This window comes from Rhipicephalus microplus, unplaced genomic scaffold, assembly GCF_043290135.1.
Source record: "Rhipicephalus microplus isolate Deutch F79 unplaced genomic scaffold, USDA_Rmic scaffold_20, whole genome shotgun sequence".
NCBI lineage: Eukaryota > Metazoa > Arthropoda > Arachnida > Ixodida > Ixodidae > Rhipicephalus > Rhipicephalus microplus.
The window spans coordinates 2,247,095-2,265,894 of NW_027464593.1; the positions used below are offsets into that span (position 1 = coordinate 2,247,095).

Consider the following 18,800-nt stretch of genomic DNA (forward strand, 5'->3'; position numbering starts at 1 on the left):
ACAGCCCAACGCGCTAGCCAATTGCGCCACGGAGACAGTCATGCTCCGGTCTCACCACGGTCAGAACACTTCTCCAAAGATATCAGTGCGAAGAAAAAAAGCGACACACTGCCTATGGGAGGGCTCGAACCTCCAACCTTCTGGTTAACAGCCGAACGCGCTAGCCAAGTGCGTAACGGAGGTAGTCGTGCTCTACTCTCAACACCATCAGAACGTTTTTCCAAAGGTATCAGCGCAAAGAAAAAAAGAGACACACTGCTCCCGGGAGGGCTCAAACCTCCAACCTTTTGCTTAACAGCCGACGCACTAGCACATTGCGCCACGGAGACAGTCGTGCTCCACTCTCACCACCGTCTGAACATTTATTCAAAGCTATCAGCGCAAAGAAAAAAAGAGACACACTGCTCCCGGGAGGGCTCGAATTCCTCCAACTTTTGCTTAACAGCCGACGCACTAACAGATTGCGCCACGAAGACAGTCGTGCTCCACTCTCACCACCGTCAGAACATTTCTCCAAAGCTATCAGCGCAAAGAAAAAGAAAGAGACACACCGCTCTCGGGAGAGCTCGAACCTCCAACCTTCTGGTTAACAGCCGAACGCGCTAGCCAAGTGCGTAACCGAGGTAGTCGTGCTCTACTCTCACCACGGTCAGAACACTTCTCCAAAGATATCACTGCAAAGAAAAAAAGCGACACACCGCTAATGGGAGGGCTCGAACCTCCAACTTTTTGGTTAACAGCCGATCGCGCTAGCCATTGCACCACGGACCCAACCGCGCTCCACTCTCACCACCGTCAGAACGTTTCTCCAAAGCTATCAGCGCAAAGAAAAAAAGCGAAACACTGCTCCCGGGAGGGCTCAAACCTCCAACCTTTTGCTTAACAGCCGACGCACTAGCACATTGCGCCACGGAGACAGTCGTGCTCCACTCTCACCACCGTCCGAACATTTCTTCAAAGCTATCAGCGTAAAGAAAAAAAAAGAGACACACTGCTCCCGGGAGGGCTCGAACCCCCAACCTTTTGGTTAACAGTTGATCGCGCTAGCCGATTCTGCCACGGAAACAGTCGCGCTCCACTCTCTCCACCGTCAGAACATTTCTCCAAAGTTATCAGCGCAAAGAAAAAAAAAAGACACACCGCTCTTGGGAGGGCTCGAACCTCCAACCTTTTGCTTAACAGCCGACGCACTAGCAGATTGCGCCACGGAGACGGTCGTGCTCCACTCTCACCGCTGTCACAACATTTTTCCAAAGCTATCAGCGCAAAGAAAAAAAAGAGACACACCACTCTCGGGAGGGCTCGAACCTCCAACCTTTTGGTTAACAGTTGAACACGCTAGCCAATTGCGTCACGGAGGTAGTCGTGCTTCACTTTTATCACCATCAGAACATTTTTCAAAGGTATCAGTGTAAAGAAAAAAAGAGACACACCGCTCAAGGGAGGGTTCGAACCTCCAATCTTTTGGTTAACAGCGCTAGCCAATTGCGCCACGGAGACAGTCGTGCTCCGCTCTCACCACGGTCAGAACACTTCTCCAAAGATATCAGTGCGAAGAAAAAAAGCGACACACTGCTTATGGGAGGGCTCGAACCTCCAACCTTCTGGTTAACAGCCGAACGCGCTAGCCAAGTGCGTAACGGAGGTAGTCGTGCTCTACTCTCACCACCATCAGAACATTTTTCCAAAGGTATCAGCGCAAAGAAAAAAAGAGACACACTGCTCCCGGGAGGGCTCAAACCTCCAACCTTTTGCTTAACAGCCGACGCACTAGCACATTGCGCCACGGAGACAGTCGTGCTCCACTCTCACCACCGTCCGAACATCACTTCAAAGCTATCAGCGCAAAGAAAAAAAAGAGACACACCACTCTCGGGAGGGCTCGAACCTCCAACCTTTTGGTTAACAGTTGAACACGCTAGCCAATTGCGTCACGGAGGTAGTCGTGCTTCACTTTTATCACCATCAGAACATTTTTCAAAGGTATCAGTGTAAAGAAAAAAAGAGACACACCGCTCAAGGGAGGGTTCGAACCTCCAATCTTTTGGTTAACAGCGCTAGCCAATTGCGCCACGGAGACAGTCGTGCTCCGCTCTCACCACGGTCAGAACACTTCTCCAAAGATATCAGTGCGAAGAAAAAAAGCGACACACTGCTTATGGGAGGGCTCGAACCTCCAACCTTCTGGTTAACAGCCGAACGCGCTAGCCAAGTGCGTAACGGAGGTAGTCGTGCTCTACTCTCACCACCATCAGAACATTTTTCCAAAGGTATCAGCGCAAAGAAAAAAAGAGACACACTGCTCCCGGGAGGGCTCAAACCTCCAACCTTTTGCTTAACAGCCGACGCACTAGCACATTGCGCCACGAAGACAGTCGTGCTCCACTCTCACCACCATCAGAACATTTCTCCAAAGCTATCAGCGCAAAGAAAAAGAAAGAGACACACCGCTCTCGGGAGAGCTCGAACCTCCAACCTTCTGGTTAACAGCCGAACGCGCTAGCCAAGTGCGTAACCGAGGTAGTCGTGCTCTACTCTCACCACGGTCAGAACACTTCTCCAAAGATATCACTGCAAAGAAAAAAAGCGACACACCGCTAATGGGAGGGCTCGAACCTCCAACTTTTTGGTTAACAGCCGATCGCGCTAGCCATTGCACCACGGACCCAACCGCGCTCCACTCTCACCACCGTCAGAACGTTTCTCCAAAGCTATCAGCGCAAAGAAAAAAAGCGAAACACTGCTCCCGGGAGGACTCAAACCTCCGACCTTTTGCTTAACAGCCGATGCACTAGCACATTGCGCCACGGAGACAGTCGTGCTCCACTCTCACAACCGTCCGAACATTTCTTCAAAGCTATCAGCGCAAAGAAAAAAAGAGACACACTGCTCCCGGGAGGGCTCGAATTCCTCCAACTTTTGCTTAACAGCCGACGCACTAACAGATTGCGCCACGAAGACAGTCGTGCTTCACTCTCACCACCGTCAGAACATTTCTCCAAGCTATCAGCGCAAAGAAAAAGGAAGAGACACACCGCTCTCGGGAGAGCTCGAACCTCCAACCTTCTGGTTAACAGCCGAACGCGCTAGCCAAGTGCGTAACGGAGGTAGTCGTGCTCTACTCTCACCACCGTCCGAACATTTCTTCAAAGCTATCAGCGCAAAGAAAAAAAAGAGACACACTGCTCCCGGGAGGGCTCGAACCACCAATCTTTTGGTTAACAGTTGATCGCGCTATCTAATTTTGCCACGGAAACAGTCGCGCTCCACTCTCTCCACCGTCAGAACATTTCTCCAAAGTTATCACCGCAAAGAAAAAAAAGAGACACACCGCTCTTGGGAGGGCTCGAACCTCCAACCTTTTGCTTAACAGCCGACGCACTAGCAGATTGCGCCACGGAGACGGTCGTGCTCCACTCTCACCACTGTCACAACATTTTTCCAAAGCTATCAGCGCAAAGAAAAGTAAGAGACACACCACTCTCGGGAGGGCTCGAACCTCCAACCTTTTGGTTAACAGCTGAACACGCTAGCCAATTGCGTCACGGAGGTAGTCGTGCTCCACTCTCACCACGGTCAGAACACTTCTCCAAAGATATCAGTGCAAAGAAAAAAAGCGACACACCGCTCATGGGGGGCTCGAACCTCCAACCTTTTGGTTGACAGCTGAACGCGCTAGCCAATTGCGCCAAGGAGATAGTCGTGCTCCACTCTCACCACCGTCAGAACATTTCTCCAAAGCTATCAGCGCAAAGAAAAAAAAGAGGCACACCGCTCTCGGGAGTGCTCGAACCTCCAACCTTTTGGTTACCAGCCGAACGCGCTAGCCAATTGCATCACGGAGGTAGTCGTGCTCCACTCTCACCACCATACGAACATTTTTCTAAAGGTATCAGCGCAAAGAAAAAAAGAGACACACCGCTCATGGGAGGATTCGAACCTCCAACCTGTTGGTTAACAGCCCTACGCGCTAGCCAATTGCGCCACGGAGACAGTCGTGCTCCGCTCTCACCACGGTCAGAACACTTCTCCAAAGATATCAGTGCAAAGAAAAAAAAGCGACACACTGCTTATGGGACGGCTCGAACCTCCAACGTTCTGGTTAACAGCCGAACGCGCTAGCCAAGTGCGTAACGGAGGTAGTCGTGCTCTATTCTCACCACCATCCGAAGATTTTTCCAAAGGTATCAGCGCAAAGAAAAAAAGAGACACACTGCTCCCGGGAGGGCTCAAACCTCCAACCTTTTGCTTAACAGCCGAAGCACTAGCACATTGCGCCACGGAGACAGTCATGCTCCACTCTCACCACCGTCAGAACGTTTCTCTAAAGCTATCAGCGCTAAGAAAAAAAGCGACACACTGCTCCCGGGAGGGCTCAAACCTCCAACCTTTTGCTTAACAGCCGACGCACTAGCACATTGCGCCACGGAAACAGTCGTGCTCCACTCTCACCACCGTCCGAACATTTCTTCAAAGCTATCAGCGCACAGAAAAAAAAGAGACACACTGCTCCCGGGAGGGTTCGAACCACCAATCTTTTGGTTAGCAGTTGATCGCGCTAGCCGATTCTGAAACGGAAACAGTCGCGCTCCACTCTCTCCACCGTTAGAAATTTCTCCAAAGTTGTCAGCGCAAAGAAAAAAAAAGAGACACACCGCTCTTGGGAGGGCTTGAACCTCCAACCTTTTGCTTAACAGCCGACGCATTAGCAGATTGCGCCACGGAGACGGTCGTGCTCCGCTCTCACCACCGTCACAACATTTTTCCAAAGCTATCAGCGCAAAGAAAAAAAAGAGACACACTGTTCTCGGGAGGGCTCGAACCTCCAAACTTTTGGTTATCAGTCGAACGCGCAAGCCGATTCTGCCACGGAAACAGTCTTGCTCCACTCTCCCTACCGTCAGAACATTTTTCTAAAGGTATCAGCGCAAAAAAAGAGACACACCTCTCATGCGACGGTTCGAACCTCCAACCTTTTGGTAAACAGCCCAACGCACTAGCCAATTGCGCCACGGAGACAGTCGTGCTCCGCTCTCACCACGGTCATAACACTTCTCCAAAGATATCAGTGCAAAGAAAAAAAGCGACACACCGCTCATGGGGCGGCTCGAACCTCCAACCTTTTGGTTGACAGCTGAACGCGCTAGCCAATTGCGCCAAGGAGATAGTCGTGCTCCACTCTCACCACCGTCAGAACATTTCTCAAAAGCTATCAGTGCAAAGAAAAAAAAGAGACACACCGCGCTAGGGAGGGCTCGAACCTCCAAACTTTTGGTTATCAGTTGAACGCGCTAGCCGATTCTGCCACGGAAACAGTCTTGCTCCACATTCCCTACCGTCAGAACATTTTTCTAAAGGTATCAGCGCAAAAAAAGAGACACACCCCTCATGGGATGGTTCGAACCTCCAACCTTTTGGTAAACAGCCCAATGAGCTAGCCAGTTGCGCCACGGAGACAGTCGTGCTCCGCTCTAACCACGGTCAGAACACTTCTCCAAAGATATCAGTGCAAAGAAAACAAGTGACACACCGCTCATTGGGGGGCTCGAACCTCCAACCTTTTGGTTGACAGCTGAACGCGCTAGCCAATTGCGCCAAGGAGATAGTCATGCTCCACTCTCACCACCGTCAGAACATTTCTCCAAAGCTATCAGCGCAAAGAAAAAAAAGAGACACACCGCTCTAGGGAGGGCTCGAACCTCCAACCTTTTGGTTAACAGCCGAACGCGCTAGCCGATTGCATCACGGAGGTAGTCGTGCTCCACTCTCACCACCATACGAACATTTTTCTAAAGGTATCAGCGGAAAGAAAAAAAAAGAGACACACCGCTCATGGGAGGGTTCGAACCTCCAACCTGTTGGTTAACAGCCCTACGCGCTAGCCAATTGCGCCACAGAGACAGTCGTGCTCCGCTCTCACCACGGTCAGAACACTTCTACAAAGATATCAGTGCAAAGAAAAAAAGCGACACACTGCTTATGGGACGGCTCGAACCTCCAACCTTCTGGTTAACAGCCGAAAGCGCTAGCCAAGTGCGTAACGGAGGTAGTCGAGCTCTACTCTCACCACCATCAGAACATTTTTCCAAAGGTATCCGCGCAAAGAAAAAAGAGACACACTGCTCCCGGGAGAGCTCAAACCTCCAACCTTTTGCTTAACAGCCGAAGCACTAGCACATTGCGCCACGGAGACAGTCATGCTCTACTCTCACCACCGTCCGAACATTTCTTCAAAGCTATCAGCGCAAAGAAAAAAAAGAGACACACTGCTCCCGGGAGGGTTCGAACTCCTCCAACTTTTGCTTAACAGCCAACACACTAACAGATTGCGCCACGAAGACAGTCGTGCTCCACTCTCACCACCATCAGAACATTTCTCCAAAGCTATCAGCGCAAAGAAAAAGAAAGAGACACACCGCTCTCGGGAGAGCTCGAACCTCCAACCTTCTAGTTAACAGCCGAACGGGCTAGCCAAGTGCGTCACGGAGGTAGTCGTGCTCCACTCTCACCACCATACGAAAATTTTTCTAAAGGTATCAGCGCAAAGAAAAAAAGGGACACGCCGCTCATGGGAGGGTTCGAACCTCCAACCTTTTGGTTAACAGCCCAACGCGCTAGCCAATTGCGCCACGGAGACAGTCGTGCTCAGCTCTCACCACGGTCAGAACACTTTTCCAAAGATATCAGTGCGAAGAAAAAAAGCGACACACTGCTTATGGGAGGGCTCGAACCTCCAACCTTCTGGTTAACAGCCGAACGCGCTAGCCAAGTGCGTAACGGAGGTAGTCGTGCTCTACTCTCACCACCATCAGAACTTTTTTCCAAAGGTATCAGCGCAAAGAAAAAAGAGACACACTGCTCCCGGGAGGGCTCAAACCTCCAACCTTTTGCTTAACAGCCGACGCACTAGCACATTGCGCCACGGAGACAGTCGTGCTCCACTCTCACAACCGTCCGAACATTTCTTCAAAGCTATCAGCGCAAAGAAAAAAAAGAGACACACTGCTCCCGGGAGGGCTCGAATTCCTCCAACTTTTGCTTAACAGCCGACGCACTAACAGATTGCGCCACGAAGACAGTCGTGCTTCACTCTCACCACCGTCAGAACATTTCTCCAAGCTATCAGCGCAAAGAAAAAGAAAGAGACACACCGCTCTCGGGAGAGCTCGAACCTCCAACCTTCTGGTTAACAGCCGAACGCGCTAGCCAAGTGCGTAACGGAGGTAGTCGTGCTCTACTCTCACCACGGTCAGAACACTTCTCCAAAGATATCAGTGCAAAGAAAAAAAGCGACACACCGCTAATGGGAGGGCTCGAACCTCCAACTTTTTGGTTAACAGCCGACGCACTAGCACATTGCGCCACGGAGACAGTCGTGCTCCACTCTCACCACCGTCCGAACATTTTTCAAAGCTATCAGCGAAAAGAAAAAAAAGAGACACACTGCTCCCGGGAGGGCTCGAACCACCAACCTTTTGGTTAACAGTTGATCGCGCTATCTAATTTTGCCACGGAAACAGTCGCGCTCCACTCTCTCCACCGTCAGAACATTTCTCCAAAGTTATCACCGCAAAGAAAAAAAAGAGACACACCGCTCTTGGGAGGGCTCGAACCTCCAACCTTTTGCTTAACAGCCGACGCACTAGCAGATTGCGCCATGGAGACGGTCGTGCTCCACTCTCACCACTGTCACAACATTTTTCCAAAGCTATCAGCGCAAAGAAAAGTAAGAGACACACCACTCTCGGGAGGGCTCGAACCTCCAACCTTTTGGTTAACAGCTGAACACGCTAGCCAATTGCGTCACGGAGGTAGTCGTGCTCCACTCTCACCACGGTCAGAACACTTCTCCAAAGATATCAGTGCAAAGAAAAAAAGCGACACACCGCTCATGGGGGGCTCGAACCTCCAACCTTTTGGTTGACAGCTGAACGCGCTAGCCAATTGCGCCAAGGAGATAGTCGTGCTCCACTCTCACCACCGTCAGAACATTTCTCCAAAGCTATCAGCGCAAAGAAAAAAAAGAGGCACACCGCTCTCGGGAGTGCTCGAACCTCCAACCTTTTGGTTAACAGCCGAACGCGCTAGCCAATTGCATCACGGAGGTAGTCGTGCTCCACTCTCACACCCATACGAACATTTTTCTAAAGGTATCAGCGCAAAGAAAAAAAGAGACACACCGCTCATGGCAGGATTCGAACCTCCAACCTGTTGGTTAACAGCCCTACGCGCTAGCCAATTGCGCCACGGAGACAGTCGTGCTCCGCTCTCACCACGGTCAGAACACTTCTCCAAAGATATCAGTGCAAAGAAAAAAAAGCGACACACTGCTTATGGGACGGCTCGAACCTCCAACCTTCTGGTTAACAGCCGAACGCGCTAGCCAAGTGCGTAACGGAGGTAGTCGTGCTCTACTCTCACCACCATCAGAACATTTTTCCAAAGGTATCAGCGCAAAGAAAAAAAGAGACACACTGCTCCCGGGAGGGCTCAAACCTCCAACCTTTTGCTTAACAGCCGAAGCACTAGCACAATGCGCCACCGAGACAGTCATGCTCCACTCTCACCACCGTCAGAACGTTTCTCTAAAGCTATCAGCGCTAAGAAAAAAAGCGACACACTGCTCCTGGGAGGGCTCAAACCTCCAACCTTTTGCTTAACAGCCGACGCACTAGCACATTGCGCCACGGAAACAGTCGTGCTCCACTCTCACCACCGTCCGAACATTTCTTCAAAGCTATCAGCGCACAGAAAAAAAAGAGACACACTGCTCCCGGGAGGGCTCGAACCTCCAAACTTTTGGTTATCAGTTGAACGCGCAAGCCGATTCTGCCACGGAAACAGTCTTGCTCCACTCTCCCTACCGTCAGAACATTTTTCTAAAGGTATCAGCGCAAAAAAAGAGACACACCTCTCATGCGACGGTTCGAACCTCCAACCTTTTGGTAAACAGCCCAACGCGCTAGCCAATTGCGCCACGGAGACAGTCGTGCTCCGCTCTCACCACGGTCAGAACACTTCTCCAAAGATATCAGTGCAAAGAAAAAAAAGCGACACACTGTTTATGGGAGGGCTCGAACCTCCAACCTTCTGGTTAACAGCCGAACCCGCTAGCCAAGTGCATAACGGAGGTAGTCGTGCTCTACTCTCACCACCATCAGAATATTTTTCCAAAGCTATCAGCGCAAAGAAAAAAAAGAGACACACTGCTCCCGGGAGGGCTCGAATTCCTCCAACTTTTGCTTAACAGCCAACGCACTAACAGATTGCGCCACGAAGACAGTCGTGCTCCACTCTCACCACCATCAGAACATTTCTCCAAAGCTATCAGCGCAAAGAAAAAGAAAGAGACACACCGCTCTCGGGAGGGCTCGAACCACCAATCTTTTGGTTAGCAGTTGATCGCGCTAGCCGATTCTGAAACGGAAACAGTCGCGCTCCACTGTCTCCACCGTCAGAACATTTCTCCAAAGTTATCAGCGCAAAGAAAAGAGACACACCTCTCTCGGAAGGGCTCGAACTTCAAACCTTTCGGGTAACAGCTAAATGCGCTAGCCAATTGCGCCAAGGAGATAGTCGTGCTCTTCTCTCACCACCGTCAGAACATTTCTCCAAAGCTATCAGCGCAAAGAAAAAAGAAGAGACACACCGCGCTCGGGAGGGCTCGAACCTCCAAACTTTTGGTTATCAGTTGAACGCGCTAGCCGATTCTGCCACGGAAACAGTCTTGCTCCACATTCCCTACCGTCAGAACATTTTTCTAAAGGTATCAGCGCAAAAAAAGAGACACACCGCTCTAGGGAGGGCTCGAACCTCCAACCTTTTGGTTAACAGCCGAACGCGCTAGCCGATTGCATCACGGAGGTAGTCGTGCTCCACTCTCACCACCATACGAACATTTTTCTAAAGGTATCAGCGCAAAGAAAAAAAAAGAGACACACCGCTCATGGGAGGGTTCGAACCTCCAACCTGTTGGTTAACAGCCCTACGCGCTAGCCAATTGCGCCACAGAGACAGTCGTGCTCCGCTCTCACCACGGTCAGAACACTTCTCCAAAGATATCAGTGCAAAGAAAAAAAGCGACACACTGCTTATGGGACGGCTCGAACCTCCAACCTTCTGGTTAACAGCCGAAAGCGCTAGCCAAGTGCGTAACGGAGTTAGTCGAGCTCTACTCTCACCACCATCAGAACATTTTTCCAAAGGTATCCGCGCAAAGAAAAAAAGAGACACACTGCTCCCGGGAGAGCTCAAACCTCCAACTTTTGCTTAACAGCCAACGCACTAACAGATTGCGCCACGAAGACAGTCGTGCTCCACTCTCACCACCATCAGAACATTTCTCCAAAGCTATCAGCGCAAAGAAAAAGAAAGAGACACACCGCTCTCGGGAGAGCTCGAACCTCCAACCTTCTAGTTAACAGCCGAACGGGCTAGCCAAGTGCGTCACGGAGGTAGTCGTGCTCCACTCTCACCACCATACGAACATTTTTCTAAAGGTATCAGCGCAAAGAAAAAAAGGGACACGCCGCTCATGGGAGGGTTCGAACCTCCAACCTTTTGGTTAACAGCCAAACGCGCTAGCCAATTGCGCCACGGAGACAGTCGTGCTCAGCTCTCACCACGGTCAGAACACTTTTCCAAAGATATCAGTGCGAAGAAAAAAAGCGACACACTGCTTATGGGAGGGCTCGAACCTCCAACCTTCTGGTTAACAGCCGAACGCGCTAGCCAAGTGCGTAACGGAGGTAGTCGTGCTCTACTCTCACCACCATCAGAACATTTTTCCAAAGGTATCAGCGCAAAGAAAAAAAGAGACACACTGCTCCCGGGAGGGCTCAAACCTCCAACCTTTTGCTTAACAGCCGACGCACTAGCACATTGCGCCACGGAGACAGTCGTGCTCCACTCTCACAACCGTCCGAACATTTCTTCAAAGCTATCAGCGCAAAGAAAAAAAAGAGACACACTGCTCCCGGGAGGGCTCGAATTCCTCCAACTTTTGCTTAACAGCCGACGCACTAACAGATTGCGCCACGAAGACAGTCGTGCTCCACTCTCACCACCGTCAGAACATTTCTCCAAGCTATCAGCGCAAAGAAAAAGAAAGAGACACACCGCTCTCGGGAGAGCTCGAACCTCCAACCTTCTGGTTAACAGCCGAACGCGCTAGCCAAGTGCGTAACGGAGGTAGTCGTGCTCTACTCTCACCACGGTCAGAACACTTCTCCAAAGATATCAGTGCAAAGAAAGAAAGCGAACACCGCTAATGGGAGGGCTCGAACCTCCAGCTTTTTGGTTAACAGCCGATCGCGCTAGCCATTGCACAACGGACCCAACCGCGCTCCACTCTCACCACCGTCAGAACGTTTCTCCAAAGCTATCAGCGCAAAGAAAAAAAGCGACACACTGCTCCCGGGAGGGCTCAAACCTCCAACCTTTTGCTTAACAGCCGACGCACTAGCACATTGCGCCACGGAGACAGTCATGCTCCACTCTCACCACCGTCCGAACATTTTTCAAAGCTATCAGCGAAAAGAAAAAAAAGAGACACACTGCTCCCGGGAGGGCTCGAACCACCAACCTTTTGGTTAACAGTTGATCGCGCTAGCTAATTCTGCCACGGAAACAGTCGCGCTCCACTCTCTCCACCGTCAGAACATTTCTCCAAAGTTATCACCGCAAAGAAAAAAAAGAGACACACCGCTCTTGGGAGGGCTCGAACCTCCAACCTTTTGCTTAACAGCCGACGCACTAGCAGATTGCGCCACGGAGACGGTCGTGCTCCACTCTCACCACTGTCACAACATTTTTCCAAAGCTATCAGCGCAAAGAAAAATAAGAGACACACCACTCTCGGGAGGGCTCGAACCTCCAACCTTTTGGTTAACAGCCGAACGCGCTAGCCAAGTGCGTAACGGAGGTAGTCGTGCTCTACTCTCACCACCATCAGAACATTTTTCCAAAGGTATCAGCGCAAAGAAAAAAAGAGACACACTGCTCCCGGGAGGGCTCAAACCTCCAACCTTTTGCTTAACAGCCGAAGCACTAGCACATTGCGCCACGGAGACAGTCATGCTCCACTCTCACCACCGTCAGAACGTTTCTCTAAAGCTATCAGCGCTAAGAAAAAAAGCGACACACTGCTCCCGGGAGGGCTCAAACCTTCAACCTTTTGCTTAACAGCCGACGCACTAGCACATTGCGCCACGGAAACAGTCGTGCTCCACTCTCACCACCGTCCGAACATTTCTTCAAAGCTATCAGCGCACAGAAAAAAAAGAGACACACTGCTCCCGGGAGGGCTCGAACCACCAATCTTTTGGTTAGCAGTTGATCGCGCTAGCCGATTCTGAAACGGAAACAGTCGCGCTCCACTCTCTCCACCGTCAGAACATTTCTCCAAAGTTATCAGCGCAAAGAAAAAAAAAGAGACACACCGCTCTTGGGAGGGCTTGAACCTCCAACCTTTTGCTTAACAGCCGACGCATTAGCAGATTGCGCCACGGAGACGGTCGTGCTCCGCTCTCACCACCGTCACAACATTTTTCCAAAGCTATCAGCGCAAAGAAAAAAAAGAGACACACTGTTCTCGGGAGGGCTCGAACCTCCAAACTTTTGGTTATCAGTTGAACGCGCAAGCCGATTCTGCCACGGAAACAGTCTTGCTCCACTCTCCCTACCGTCAGAACATTTTTCTAAAGGTATCAGCGCAAAAAAAGAGACACACCTCTCATGCGACGGTTCGAACCTCCAACCTTTTAGTAAACAGCCCAACGCACTAGCCAATTGCGCCACGGAGACAGTCGTGCTCCGCTCTCACCACGGTCATAACACTTCTCCAAAGATATCAGTGCAAAGAAAAAAAGCGACACACCGCTCATGGGGTGGCTCGAACCTCCAACCTTTTGGTTGACAGCTGAACGCGCTAGCCAATTGCGCCAAGGAGATAGTCGTGCTCCACTCTCACCACCGTCAGAACATTTCTCAAAAGCTATCAGTGCAAAGAAAAAAAAGAGACACACCGCTCTCGGGAGGGCTCGAACCTCCAACCTTTTGGTTAACAGCCGAACGCGTTAGCCAATTGCATCAAGGAGGTACTCGTGCTCCACTCTCACCACCATACGAACATTTTTCTAAAGGTATCAGCGCAAAGAAAAAGAGAGACACACCGCTCATGGGAGGGTTCGAACCTCCAACCTGTTGGTTAACAGCCCTACGCGCTAGCCAATTGCGCCACGGAGACAGTCGTGCTCCGCTCTCACCACGGTCAGAACACTTCTCCAAAGATATCAGTGCAAAGAAAAAAAAGCGACACACTGCTTATGGGAGGGCTCGAACCTCCAACCTTCTGGTTAACAGCCGAACGCGCTAGCCAAGTGCATAACGGAGGTAGTCGTGCTCTACTCTCACCACCATCAGAACATTTTTCCAAAGCTATCAGCGCAAAGAAAAAAAAGAGATACACCGCTCCCGGGAGGGCTCGAATTCCTCCAACTTTTGCTTAACAGCCAACGCACTAACAGATTGCGCCACGAAGACAGTCGTGCTCCACTCTCACCACAATCAGAACATTTCTCCAAAGCTATCAGCGCAAAGAAAAAGAAAGAGACACACCGCTCTCGGGAGAGCTCGAACCTCCAACCTTCTAGTTAACAGCCAAACGGGCTAGCCAAGTGCGTCACGGAGGTAGTCGTGCTCCACTCTCACCACCATACGAATATTTTTCCAAAGGTATCAGCGCAAAGAAAAAAAGAGACACGCCGCTCATGGGATGGTTCGAACCTCCAACCTTTTGGTTAACAGCCCAACGCGCTAGCCAATTGCGCCACGGAGACAGTCATGCTCCGCTCTCACCACGGTCAGAACACTTCTCCAAAGATATCAGTGCGAAGGAAAAAAGCGACACACTGCTTATGGGGGCTCGAACCTCCAACATTCTGGTTAACAGCCGAACGCGCTAGCCAAGTGCGTAACGGAGGTAGTCGTGCTCTACTCTCACCACCATCAGAACATTTTTCCAAAGGTATCAGCGCAAAGAAAAAAAGAGACACACTGCTCCCGGGAGGGCTCAAACCTCCAACCTTTTGCTTAACAGCCGACGCACTAGGACATTGCGCCACGGAGACAGTCGTGCTCCACTCTCACCACCGTCCGAACATTTCTTCAAAGCTATCAGCGCAAAGAAAAAAAAAGAGACACACTGCTCCCGGGAGGGTTCGAATTCCTCCAACTTTTGCTTAACAGCCGACGCACTAACAGATTGCGCCACGAAGACAGTCGTGCTCCACTCTCACCACCGTCAGAACATTTCTCCAAAGCTATCAGCGCAAAGAAAAAGAAAGAGACACACCGCTCTCGGGAGAGCTCGAAGCTCCAACCTTCTGGTTAACAGCCGAACGCGCTAGCCAAGTGCGTAACCGAGGAAGTCATGCTGTAGTCTCACCACGGTCAGAACACTTCTCCAAAGATATCACTGCAAAGAATAAAGCGACACACCGCTAATTGGAGGGCTCGAACCTCGAACTTTTTGATTAACAGCCGATCGCGCTAGCCATTGCACCACGGACCCAACCGCGCTCCACTCTCACCACCGTCAGAACGTTTCTCCAAAGCTATCAGCGCAAAGAAAAAAAGCGACACACTGCTCCCGGGAGGGCTCAAACCTCCAACCTTTTGCTTAACAGCCGACGCACTAGCACATTGCGCCACGGAGACAGTTGTGCTCCACTCTCACCACCGTCCGAACATTTCTTCAAAGCTATCAGTGCAAAGAAAAAAAGAGACACACTGCTCCCTGGAGGGCTCGAACCACCAACCTTTTGGTTAACAGTTGATCGCGCTAGCCGATTCTGCCACGGAAACAGTCGCGCTCCACTCTCTCCACCGTCAGAACATTTCTCCAAACTTATCAGCGCAAAGAAAAAAAAGAGACACACCGCTCTTGGGAGGGCTCGAACCTCCAACCTTTTGCTTAACAGCCGACGCACTAGCAGATTGCGCCAAGGAGACGGTCGTGCTCCACTCTCACCACTGTCACAACATTTTTCCAAAGCTATCAGCGCAAAGAAAAAAAAGAGACACACCACTCTCGGGAGGGCTCGAACCTCCAACCTTTTGGTTAACAGCTGAACACGCTAGCCAATTGCGTCACGGAGGTAGTCGTGCTTCACTTTTATCCCCATCAGAACATTTTTCAAAGGTATCAGTGTAAAGAAAAAATAGACACACCGCTCAAGGGAGCGGTCGAACCTTCAACCTTTTGGTTAACAGCGCTAGCCAATTGCGCCACGGAGACAGTCGTGCTCCACTCTCACCACGGTCAGAACACTTCTCCAAAGATATCAGTGCAAAGAAAAAAAAGCGACACACCGCTCATGGGAGGGCTCGAACCTCCAACCTTTTGGTTAACAGCCGATCGCGCTAGCCAATTGCGCCAAGGAGATAGTAGTGCTCTACTCTCACCACTGTCAGAACAATTCTCCAAAGCTATCAGCCCAAAGAAAAAAGAAGAGACAAACCGCGCTCGGGAGGGCTCGAACCTCCAAACTTTTGGTTATCAGTTGAACGCGCTAGCCGATTCTTCCACGGAAACAGTCTTGCTCCACTCTCCCTACCGTCAGAACATTTTTCTAAAGGTATCAGCGGAAAAAAAGAGACACACCCCTCATGGGATGGTTCGAACCTCCAACGTTTTGGTAAACAGCCCAATGCGCTAGCCAATTGCGCCACGGAGACAGTCGTGCTCCGCTCTCACCACGGTCAGAACACTTCTCCAAAGATATCAGTGCAAAGAAAAAAAAGCGACACACCGCACATGGGGGGGCTCGAACCTCCAACCTTCTGGTTAACAGCTGAACACGCTAGCCAATTGCGTCACGGAGGTAGTCGTGCTCTACTCTCACCACCATCAGAACATTTTTCCAAAGGTATCCGCGCAAAGAAAAAAAGAGACACACTGCTCCCGGGAGGGCTCAAACCTCCAACTTTTTGGTTAACAGCCGATCGCGCTAGCCATTGCACCACGGACCCAACCGCGCTCCACTCTCACCACCGTCAGAACGTTTCTCCAAAGCTATCAGCGCAAAGAAAAAAAGCGACACACTGCTCCCGGGAGGGCTCAAACCTCCAACCTTTTGGTTAACAGTTGATCGCGCTAGCCGATTTTGCCACAGAAACAGTCGCGCTCCACTCTCTCCACCGTCAGAACATTTCTCCAAAGTTATCAGCGCAAAGAAAAAAAAGAGACACACCGCTCTTGGGAGGGCTCGAACCTCCAACCTTTTGCTTAACAGCCGACGCACTAGCAGATTGCGCCACGGAGACGGTCGTGCTCCACTCTCACCACTGTCAGAACGTTTCTCCAAAGCTATCAGCGCAAAGAAAAAAAAAGACACACCACTCTCGGGAGGGCTCGAACCTCCAACCTTTTGGTTAACAGCTGAACCCGCTAGCCAATTGCGTCACGGAGGTAGTCGTGCTTCACTTTTATCACCATCAGAACATTTTTCAAAGGTTTCAGTGTAAAGAAAAAAAGAGACACACCGCTCAAGGGAGGGGTCGAACCTCCAACCCTTTGGTTAACAGCGCTAGCCAATTGCGCCACGGAGACAGTCGTGCTCCACTCTCACCACGGTCAGAACACTTCTCCAAAGATATCAGTGCAAAGAAAAAAAAGAGACACACCGCTCTCGGGAGGGCTCGAACCTCCAACCTTTTGGTTAACAGCCGAACGCGCTAGCCAATTGCATCACGGAGGTAGTCGTGCTCCACTCTCACTACCATACGAACATTTTTCTAAAGGTATCAGCGCAAAGAAAAAGAGAGACACACCGCTCATGGGAGGGTTCGAACCTCCAACCTGTTGGTTAACAGCCCTACGCGCTAGCCAATAGCGCCACGGAGACAGTCGTGCTCCGCTCTCACCATGGTCGGAACACTTCTCCAAAGATATCAGTGCAAAGAAAAAAAGCGACACACTGCTTATGGGAGGGCTCGAACCTCCAACCTTCTGGTTAACAGCCGAACGCGCTAGCCGATTGCATCACGGAGGTAGTCGTGCTCCACTCTCACCACCATACGAACATTTTTCTAAAGGTATCAGCGCAAAGAAAGAGACACACCCCTCATGGGATGGTTCGAACCTCCAACCTTTTGGTAAACAGCCCAATGGGCTAGCCAATTGCGCCACGGAGACAGTCGTGCTCCGCTCTCACCACGGTCAGAACACTTCTCCAAAGATATCAGTGCAAAGAAAAAAAGCGACACACCGCTCATGGGGGGCTCGAACCTCCAACGTTTTGGTTGACAGCTGAACGCGCTAGCCAATTGCGCCAAGGAGATAGTCGTGCTCCACTCTCACCACCGTCAGAACATTTCTCCAAAGCTATCAGCGCAAAGAAAAAAAGAGACACACCGCTCTCGGGAGGGCTCGAACCTCCAACCTTTTGGTTAACAGCCGAACGCGCTAGCCGATTGCATCACGGAGGTAGTCGTGCTCCACTCTCACCAACATACGAACATTTTTCTAAAGGTATCAGCGCAAAGAAAAAAAGAGACACACCGCTCATGGGAGGGTTCGAACCTCCAACCTGTTGGTTAACAGCCCTAAGCGCTAGCCAATTGCGCCACGGAGACAGTCGTGCTCCGCTCTCACCACGGTCAGAACACTTCTCCAAAGATATCAGTGCAAAGAAAAAAAGCGACACACTGCTTATGGGACGGCTCGAACCTCCAACCTTCTGGTTAACAGCCGAACGCGCTAGCCAAGTGCGTAACGGAGGTAGTCGTGCTCTACTCTCACCACCATCAGAACATTTTTCCAAAGGTATCCGCGCAAAGAAAAAAAGAGACACACTGCTCCCGGGAGGGCTCAAACCTCCAACCTTTTGCTTAACAGCCGAAGCACTAGCACATTGCGCCACGGAGACAGTCATGCTCCACTCTCACCACCGTCCGAACATTTCTTCAAAGCTATCAGCGCAAAGAAAAAAAAGAGACACACTGCTCCCTGGAGGGCTCGAATTCCTCCAACTTTTGCTTAACAGCCGACGCACTAACGGATTGCGCCAAGAAGACAGTCGTGCTCCACTTTCACCACCGTCAGAACATTTCTCCAAAGCTATCAGCGCAAAGAAAAAGAAAGAGACACACCGCTCTCGGGAGAGCTCGAACCTCCAACCTTCTAGTTAACAGCCGAACGCGCTAGCCAAGTGCGTAACCGAGGAAGTCGTGCTCTACTCTCACCACGGTCAGAACACTTCTCCAAAGATATCACTGCAAAGAAAAAAAGCGACACACCGCTAATGGGAGGGCTCGAACCTCCAACTTTTTGGTTAACAGCCGATCGCGCTAGCCATTGCACCACAGACCCAACCGCGCTCCACTCTCACCACCGTCAGAACGTTTCTCCAAAGCTATCAGCGCAAAGAAAAAAAGGGACACACTGCTCCCGGGAGGGCTCAAACCTCCAACCTTTTGCTTAACAGCCGACGCAGTAGCACATTGCGCCACGGAGACAGTTGTGCTCCACTCTCACCACCGTCCGAACATTTCTTCAAAGCTATCAGCGCAAAGAAAAAAAGAGACACACTGCTCCCTGGAGGGCTCGAACCACCAACCTTTTGGTTAACAGTTGATTGCGCTAGCCGATTCTGCCACGGAAACAGTCGCGCTCCACTCTCTCCACCGTCAGAACATTTCTCCAAAGTTATCAGCGCAAAGAAAAAAAAGAGACACACCGCTCTTGGGAGGGCTCGAACCTCCAACCTTTTGCGCAACAGCCGACGCACTAGCAGATT

The 18,800-nt window shown here is 50.9% G+C and overlaps 1 non-coding gene across 1 annotated transcript; it reads right to left on the reverse strand.

Moving 5' to 3' along the window:
• Nucleotides 1–10,529: 10,529 nt before the first annotated feature.
• Nucleotides 10,530–10,602, reverse strand: TRNAN-GUU (transfer RNA asparagine (anticodon GUU)). The gene has a single exon. It is a non-coding gene; the product is annotated as a tRNA-Asn (tRNA).
• Nucleotides 10,603–18,800: the final 8,198 nt, after the last annotated feature.